The 9,881-nt window shown below is 44.9% G+C and overlaps 1 long non-coding RNA gene across 1 annotated transcript; it reads right to left on the reverse strand.

The window, feature by feature from the left end:
* Nucleotides 1-2,320: 2,320 nt before the first annotated feature.
* LOC141041685 (uncharacterized) lies at nt 2,321-5,565 on the reverse strand. The gene is made up of 3 exons (XR_012202732.1): nt 5,269-5,565; nt 3,950-4,023; nt 2,321-2,643 (listed from the first exon to the last, which is right to left on the reverse strand). It is a non-coding gene; the product is annotated as an uncharacterized lncRNA (long non-coding RNA).
* Nucleotides 5,566-9,881: the final 4,316 nt, after the last annotated feature.

The following is a 9,881-nucleotide window of genomic DNA, read 5'->3' on the forward strand; positions in this document are numbered from 1 at the left end:
AGATGGTAATACTCCACGGTAAAGAAGAACAAATGCTGGATAGCAAGGATCTCAAGGTATAACACAAAATACGAACAAGTTTGTGTTGAACGGAAGGCAATAAAGTGGTCAAATTTAACACAAATCATCGGGGGCAAGGATGGTATTTCTCATCATGAACTCAATTGATATCCTGGAAGAGCTCAGAATGTTGATGATGATCACGACACATTTGTCGAGAGATTTCATGAAGATGTAATCAATCGGCAACGACATCAAGCAAAAGCAATGGTGAAGCGAAGGGTTATTGGAACCACGGATACGACACAAACTCGGAATCAAGCTTGATGTTCATGGAGAATTGATATGACGAGGAAGATCGACGTAAGCTTAGCTCATCATCGAAAGTTGCGCTCCGGGATTAAGGACCAGGTAGCACAGTTAAGGTTTAGCATGATAATGATATAGCCGATCAGGCTAGGAGTGACGTGATGGAGTATTGAACTTCTCAACAACAAAGCACTGAGAGTACTGAATCTCAGTATTGATTCGATTCACAAATCGGTGTTCTCGGTTGACGACAACCCAGAACCTGTGGAGTGACTATGATGGGAAAAGGTACTACTTCATCAGAATTTCATAAGATGAAGTGCAATGGGTGGATATCCTCGAGATACCAGGGGGTAATACTCGAAGGTAGAACAAAATAGAGGTTGGGAAGGCGTACTGATCTGCAGAAGGCAAGTACTTTAACTTGTCCGAGAAATAGAATCAAAGGAGAACAATCATGGTCGGAACCACGGTTGCAAAGGATCAATTCACAGATACCAGATGATATTTATCAAGGAAATATTTATTATTACAAGAAGGTTCCATGATAGGATCTACATCATGTCCATGGGCATGAACACAACGTTCAAGGTCGACTCCCACTTCTTTAATGCATAACCTTTCATTCACTTCCCGTCTTCGAAGAATTTATAGAGTTGAAATTTTTTCGACAAAACACCAATAGATATAACCCGCATAAACTTCGGGTTCACATAGACTAAAGAAGGCATAGGTTCAACCCATAAGGGCATCTTAGGAACATATACCACGAACTTCAGGAGTAACTAACAGAAGCTCAAAAGCTGAGCATGGTTGACACAAGTAGAGGATACAATTTACCAAAGGCATTATGTATCAGGGAAAGAACTCACAAGAATTTTGGATGTGAAGGACACTGTCTGATAATAACCCGGCAATGGGTCTGGCGGTCCACAACAGGGTTGATGTGAGTATCGGTACTCATTCAGAGGAAGAAGGAATGCAAAGGCATCGGATTATAGAAACTACTGACTAATTCCAAGCTCAAATGGAAAGGAAATATGATTTCCAAATCAAAGGATCATAAGCAAACGCTCTGATCAAGGATGGATAAATTGAGTAGGCTTAGGGGTACAATCGATGGCAATTTGATTGGTCGAGAACCAACTCCTGTTCAAATGACATCTGAGATGGAAAGATGAATTCTAGGATTCGACTGAGGAATGCGAGCATCCTCAACCTATTGGATCAACGGACTTAAAATGATAAAGACAAGGGATGCCTATAAGATTACGAGACTTATGGGATTAACCATAATGCAAGCAAGCAAGAATTTCAAGAGCAATAGGCTTCTCAGGATTTTGGGAAGATCGAATGGTATTTCGAAGTCTTTTGCGAAACACATGAACAACTGGGAATGAGCGGATACTCGATAAGTGCGAGGAATTATCCATAGGGGTATTCATGCGGCAAAGATCTGTAAGGCATAAGGCTCAAGAGATTCTTAAAAGTCGAAGAATAATTCGATGCATCTTGGAATAACAAGAGCAGCTGGGATTGAAAGTAAGAAGGACATGTGTAAGTATTTATCCATAGGGATGTATCGGTGGTAGGGGATTGCAAAAGCGACGGACACAGAGTCTCGAGAGAACATCAGAGAGTATCTTCGAAATCTTCTGGTGTAGCAGACGATCATCGGTAATAAGGTGCTCTCCGGGTGAAAGTGATCACGAGATCCTAATGTTAGATTTAGTAAAATTCATTAAACCCGAATAGAAGAGAGATCAGAGTACCAGAGTATATACAAGGAATAAAAGATCCTAATACCACCCAATGGCGACGTGGGCCCGTAAGCCACACAGCCATGTTAGTAAAAGTTTTGCAATGACTAGACTCGACTTCGGCCAAGGAGTGTGGAAGGGGATTCCTACAGGCAGTCGGCTCTGATACCAACTTGTGACGCCCCCGATTCAATCGTACACTAACCATACACACAAACGTGTACGATCAAGATCAGAGACTCACGGGAAGATATCACAACACAACTCTAAAAATAAAATAAGTCATACAAGCATCATAATACAAGCCAGGGGCCTCGAGGGCTCGAATACAAGTGCTCGATCAATGACGAGTCAGCGAAAGCAACAATATCTGAGTACAGACATAAGTTAAACAAGTTTGCCTTAAGAAGGCTAGCACAAACTGGGATACAGATTGAAAGAGGCGCAGGCCTCCTGCCTGGGATCCTCCTAAACTACTCCCGGTCATCGTCGGCGGCCTGCACGTAGTAGGACGCACCCTCTGCGTAGTAGGGGTCATCGTCGACGGTGGCGTCTGGCTCCTGGGCTCCAATATCTGGTTGCGACAACCAGGAAGAAAGGAAGGGGGGAAAGGGGGAGAAAAGCAACCGTGAGTACTCATACAAAGTACTCGCAAGGAAGGATCTACACTACATATGCATGGGTATCAATGAAATGGATAGTATCTGTGGACTGAACTGCAGAATGCCAGAATAAGAGGGGGATAGCTAGTCCTGTCGAAGACTACGCTTCTGACAGCCTCCATCTTGCAGCATGTAGAAGAGAATGGATGGTAAGTTCACCAAATAGCATCACATAGCATAATCCTACCCGGCAATCCTCCCCTCGTCACCCTGTGTGAGAGCGATCATCGGGTTATATCTGGCACTTGGCAGGGTGTGTTTTATTAAGTATCCGGTTCTAGTTGTCATAAGGTCAAGGTACAACTCCCGGTCGCCTGTTACCGTGGACACGGCTATTCGAATAGATCAACTTCCCTGCAGGGGTGCACCACATTACCCGACACGCTCGATCCCTCTGGCCAGGCACACTTTCCTAGGTCATGTCCGGCCTCGGGAGATCAACACGTCGCAGCCCCACCTAGGCTCAACAGAGAGGTCAGCACGCCGGTCTAAATCCTATGCGCGCAGGGGTCTGGGCCCATCGCCGATTGCACACCTGCACGTTGCGTACGCGGCCGGAAGCAGACCTAGCTCCCTTAATACAAGCGCGAGCTTACGGTCCAATGTGGCGCGCGCCGCTCAGTCGCTGACGTCAAAAAGAGCTTCGGCTAATACCACGACGCCGGTTGCCCATATCTTGTCCCACGTGGCGGTTAGTGCGTATAAGGTCAACGACCCAACTTAGATCAAATACCAAGATCTCGATAAGCGTGTTATTATGAAATAACCGCGGATGCCGACCAGGGCCAGGCCCACCTCTCTCCTAGGTGGTCTCAACCTGCCCTGTCGCTCCGCCACAAAGTAACAGTCGGGGGCCGTCGGGAACCCAGGCCCACCTCTACCGGGATGGAGCCACCTGCCCCTTCAGCCCCCATCTCCGAACAGTATCATAAGTAATGTAACAGTATAAAGTATATAGCATATGCCCGTGATCACCTCCCGAAGTGATCACGGCCCAGTAGTATAGCATGGTAGACGGACAAGAGTGTAGGGCCACTGATGGAACATTAGCATCCTATACTAAGCATTAGGATAGCACATAAAGGTAACAACTGTAGCAACAATGACAAGCTATGCAGCAGAATAGGATTAACCGAAAAGAGTAACATGCTACACTACTCTAATTCAAGCAGTAGAGAGAAGGAATAGGCGATATCTGGTGATCAAGTGGGGGCTTGCCTGGTTGCTCTAGTAAGAGAAGGGTTCGTCGTCGATGTAGCCGATCACAGGGGTACCGGCAGCGGTCTCGGGGTCTACCGGAAAGAAGTAACGGAGGGGGAACACAATAAATAACAGAGCAATCAAAGCATAACATGGCAATACGCGGTGCTAGGGGTGACCTAACGCAGTACTAGGCAATACTGGCGAAGGGGGGAAACATCCGGGGAAGTATCCCCGGTGTTTCGCGTTTTCGGACAGATGAACTGAAGGGGGAAAGTTGCGTGTTTGCTATGCTAGGAAGGTGTGGCGGACGAACGGGCTGCGTATCCGGATTCGTCTCGTCGTTCTGAGCAACTTCCATGTACAAAGTATTTTCATCCAAGCTACGGATTATTTCATATTAATTTTTAAAGTTTTAATCAAATTCTGACATTAGTGTATTTAATTAAATTCGAATTATTAAATAGCTATTTCGTTAAGTGCACCCAGTATCACACCCAGTCAGAGACTGTCTGGTGGGTCCAGTAAGCTGCTGACTCAGCAGTCAAAGTGGACCAGGTCAACAATGAACAATGCAGGTGGGGGCCACCTGTCATTGGCTAGGTGATACACAATCAACACTTTGACTGGTCAAGGTGGGGCCACATGTCGTAGACAGTGGCAATATTAACAGAGTTTATTTAAACTAATTAACTTAATTGGTCAAGGGGGGGCCTAGTGGTCAGTGGGTCAAATTGCTAACAGATTTTATTATAGTTAAACTTAATCGCTACAGTTGCATGGACCATCGACAGTGGCTAACAAGATTAGTTTATTTAGTCTGTTAATTAAGCCCATGATTAATTAGGTGTGGGTCCCGTTTTTCTGGGGCACATGGCGTCATTAGTAGCTGGGTTAATGGTGCCACGTCAGCGCATTGGTGTTTAGTCGCCGGCAGCCACAGTACACGGCGGAGGCTCGCCGGAGTTGTGTTCAGGCGACCATGTTGTCACCCACGAGCATCAGTAGGACGAGCGCGTTGGCTCGCATCGAGTTGGGCTAGTGGTTGGTGCTGGAGGTGCCGGGATGCACGCGGGCGACGAGGGCTAGCGGCAGCCGAAACAAGAGCTCGACGGATCCGGTGAAACAATAGGAGATTGTGCGAGTAAAGCGGCCAGGCTACATCCTGGGGCCTCCACGAACACGACGGTAGCAACGTTTCGACTAGCGGTCAACGACAGCGGCGACAACGAGCTTGGCCGCAGCGGCATGGCCACGACCGGCTCTCTGCTTCGGTTACGGCTAGCTAGGCGACGCGTGCGAGGCAGGGAAGAGAGGGGAAATAGGGCGGCGCTCACATCGATGATGAGGAGCGGCTCGGGGCAGCCGGAGGGAGACGGCGGCGCAAAGTAGGTCGGCAAGAGGAGGCGCGGGCGCCATGGCTGGAGGTCGAGGTTGCCGGCGCGGGCATCGGGCGTGGCACGGAGAAACAGGGCATCGGGATCCGCTGAGTCAGCTTGGCCCGCCGGCGGTCGAAGGGGCGCGCGCGAGGAGGCCCGAGGCGGTCGCTGGTGGCCATGGGGATCGGGACGAGGAGCTCCTTTACCCTGTGTGTGCGTTGTGTGGTGGCGGCGGTGTGGGAGGACGAGGGAATGGGGTGGGATCGAGCGAGGGATTCGGGTGAGGCCTAGGGTTATAGCAGGGGAGGGGGCTGACCTGGTGGGCCAAACGGCCCAGGGGAAGGGGGCAGGCTTTGTCTTCTTTTTATTTATTTTTTGGTTTGTTTTTCTTTTATCTATTTTCTTTTTACTGTTTTATCTTATTTTCTATTTACTATAGTTTTATAAAATATAAAATTAGTTCCTAAAATAGTTTTACTACTTATTCAAATGCCACAATAACTTGGGCTCCCAAGTAAATTAGTTTAATATTTTATATATTATTAAAAAGCATTTAATTATTGGTTTTAGCTGTTGTTCTGCTCATTTTAGAGCATTTACACATTTTATAAAGGTGTGGTTCTCCACCATTATTACTTAGGATTTATTTGTTCCATTTCGAACATTTTAGTTTTAATGTTTGAAAACTTTTATTGTTTGCCTTGATTTTGAATTTTGAATTCGAACGGGATTGATTCATCGGGAGATTAACAACAGTGATCGTGGTGACGTGGCATCATTAGTAGAAAGTTCTGTTGCTTAATTATCGGGGCGTTACAGTACTCTTCTGGCGGAAGGCACGTGCACTCCTTACGTTCCAAATGGTCCAGGTGAACAAGAATTGTGAGTGAGGCCAACACTTCTCAATAGGGATAGACTTGTACGAAAGGCCCATTGAAAGTGCAACTAATCCCCATGTGATTTTGGTAGTTAATACCACATACAAGTCACTGATCTAATGCTCATTGATAATAGACTTCAGAGAAGATATCCCATTGTCATGGCAAGGTCTAGTGATTGTGGACTCCTCAAAATGCTAAGGACAAGAATTGGCAAAGCTCCGAGACTCTACACTTTTGTTTAAGTGAACCAAGATGACATTGAGTCCATAGGAAAGCCAATACTATTAAAAGGGGGTGAGGTTTTGATCATGACTCAATTGCTCAAATGCTTAATGATATTGCTCCAAAACTTCTCAACCACTTCTCCACATCACTTCCATCCAAAACCCTAATGTTCATCTCGGCCCCACCGAAACCTTCCCATCCGGACCCACTGAGATGACCCCATACATTGCCATATACCAAACCCTGATGTTTCGGTACAGCTGATATGGATCTCGGTATCACCGAGATGGCCTGACCAAGTTCCTATAATGAAGTTGTTTCATTTCGGAATTACCGAGATTAAACGATAGGTACTACCGAAATGAGGGGTTGTTCCATTTGGTCTCACCGAAAAGCCTGACGGTCAAGTCTTTTGCACTAGTTGATCTCACCGAGATTTCTGAATCGGTGTGACCGAGTTGGGTCAAAGACTTGTAATGGTTGGATTTTTGGTGCTGCCTATATATACCCTCCACCCTACTTACTCTCTAACAGAGCCATCGGAATGAACAATTACCTTCATTACTCATTTGCTGAGAGAGAACCACCTACTCATGTGTTCAGATCAAGATATTCCGATCCAACCATTTGGACCTTGATTTCTAGCCTTTCCCAAGTTGCTTTGCATTCAATCCCCTCTCCTACCAAAGCAAATCTGTGAGAGAGTGATTGAGTGTTAGGGAGACTATCATTTGAAGCACAAGATCAAGGAGTTTGTCATCAACAACACCATCTTTTACCTTTTGGAGAGTGGTGTCTCCTAGATTGGTTAGGTGTCACTTGGGAGGCTCCAAGAGAATGTAGAGTTGAACCAAGGAGTTTGTAAGGGCAAGGAGATCGCCTACTTCATGAGGATCTACTCGAGTGAGGCTATTCCTTCGTGGGCGTAAGCCATGATAGAATAGACAAGATTGCTTCTTCGTGGACCCTTCGTGGGTGGAGCCCTTCGTGGACTCGCGCAACCGTTACCCTCTGTGGGTTGAAGTCTCCATCAACATGGATGTACGATAGCACCACCTATCGGAACCACGACCAAAATCATCGTGTCTTCATTGCGTTTGATTTCTCTGATCCCTCCCTTTACATTCATATGCAAAGTCTCTACTTTCCGCTCATCAACTCTTAGACTTGCATGTGTAGGGTGTGCTTGACTTGGTAGAATTGCTAAAACTTGCCCACAACTAAAATTGGGAAAAGGATACGTTTTTATTTTGTCAAGTAATCACCCCCCTAGACATACTTTTGACCCTACAAGTGGTATCAAAGTTTTGGTCTCCATTGCATTTGTTTCACAACCTAGGAGAGTATGGTATCTAGTGAGGGTAACTATCGCCATAGAGGTCCGTATTTCAATGGTACAAACTTTGCTAGTTGGAAACATAAGATGAAAATGCATATTCTTGGTGATAGCCTCGCCGTTTGGGTTATTATTCGTGTTGGCTTGCAAGGCGAATTCTTTGAGGATGGTAAAGAACTGGGTCGTTAATAAACCGCATAAGAATTGAAGATGTTGCAATACAACAATCAAGCATGTGACATTCTTTTCAATTGTTTGTCCCCGAGGAGTTTAACAAGATTAGCCTCCTCGAGAATGCAAAGTAATTTTGGGATACTATGGTTGATATGCACGAAGGTGCCGATTCTGTCAAGGAATCCAAGTTGGATGTGTTTCAAAGTCAACTTGACAAGTTCAAGATGAAGGATGGCGAAGGAGTCACTGAAATGTACTCTAGGCTTGCGCTCGTCAAAAATGAGTTTGCCGGCTTAGGAAGTGAAGAGATGACCGACAAGTTCATCATTAAGAAGATCCTTAGAGCCTTGGATGCAAAATGTGCACATTGATCCAAATGATGCCCAATTATAAAGATCTCAAGCCCACAGAAGTCACTGGAAGGATTGTTTCTCATGGGATTTCCCTTAAGGACAAGGAGGAGCTCCACAACAAGTCAAGAGGTGCATACAAGGCTACAAGTGATGCTCCCACAATATAAAGTGACAAGCTAGTATCCAATGAGGAGATAAGCCTAATGGCGAAGAACTTCAACAAGTTCTGCAAGAATAGAAGCAAACAAAGGACACTATGAGCAAAGATCATCAAGTCGTGACCCTAATTGCTACAATTGTGGAAGACCCGGACACTACTCAAATGAGTGTACGACACCTCACAAGAAAAGAGATGACTCACCTAGAAGGAAGAGAAAAAGAGATGAATCACCTCATAGAGAGAGGAGTAGAGATGACCATTATGAACGAAGACCTTCTCGAAGAAACAAGGATTTGTAAAGGAGAGACAAGTCAACCAAGAGCTACTCTAGAAGAAGACATCAAGCTCATGTTGGTGAATGGGTTTCCGGCTCCAACTCTACCAACAACTTCAAGAGAAGTTATCACTCCGACTCCGACCATAGTCAAGATGAAGGTGTTGCTGGACTTGCTCTCGTATCCTCCAACTCCTATGACCTATTTGATTCAGTAAATTAAGGAATTGGAAGATGCTTCATGTCTAAAGACTCCAAGGTATCACACCCCGAATATCTTGATTTCAATAGTGATGAGGATGATTTGCTTGTTGATAAAACTATTGATGTCAGCTATAATGAACTTGCTAGTATCATCATAGTCAAGACGAAACGGGTGATAATGCTAAGAAGAAGATTGAGCATTTAACTAAAGAACTAAACACTCTTAAGTTAGCTCATGAAACAACTCAAGAAGATCATAGAGAGCTCCTAAGAACTCATGAGAAGTTGCGCTTCGAGAAGCTAAATTTAGAGCAAGAGCATGAGTTCTGAAAGCAATCAATGATGATCTTCGAAAGAAGAGTTATTCTTACATTGCCAAACATCTTCTCTTGTCTACCTTTATGCCACAAGTTAAATATACTCAAACTACTAACAAGAGTAAGAAAGGTTCTAACTCTAGTAGTAACAATAACAATACTAAATCCAATGTTGTTACTTCCAGTAGTTCTATTGATTTCACTAATGATTCTCTTAGGCAAGTTACACTTGAGCAAGAAAACAATTTATTGAAAGGAATCATATAAAAGGGTGTCTATATATAAGAGCCTTGCCGGAAGTAAGCAATTTGAGGAAATTTCACACAAGCAAGGAAGGCACCGGAAGAGCCAATGTATTCGTTTCGAACGAAAGTTCAATGCTAATGGAGTTGAGTGGGAAGAAGATCAATACCCCAAGACGAAGTTTGTTCCTCAACAAGAGAAGTATGATCTCACTTCTTTGAGGGAACACAAGCTCAATATGATCTTCCACCACAAAACCACAAGCTAAAAGGCAAGGACAAGCTTCAAGAAGAGATTGACTCATTTGAAGAACCACCTCAAGCCTTAGTCAAGTGGGTTCCCAAGACTTCATCAAGTACTACTACAATTCCAAGTATTTCCATCAAGTTGATGTGGGTCCCAAA

Source organism: Aegilops tauschii, chromosome 2 (assembly GCF_002575655.3).
Source record: "Aegilops tauschii subsp. strangulata cultivar AL8/78 chromosome 2, Aet v6.0, whole genome shotgun sequence".
In the NCBI taxonomy this organism is placed as follows: Eukaryota; Viridiplantae; Streptophyta; class Magnoliopsida; order Poales; family Poaceae; genus Aegilops; species Aegilops tauschii.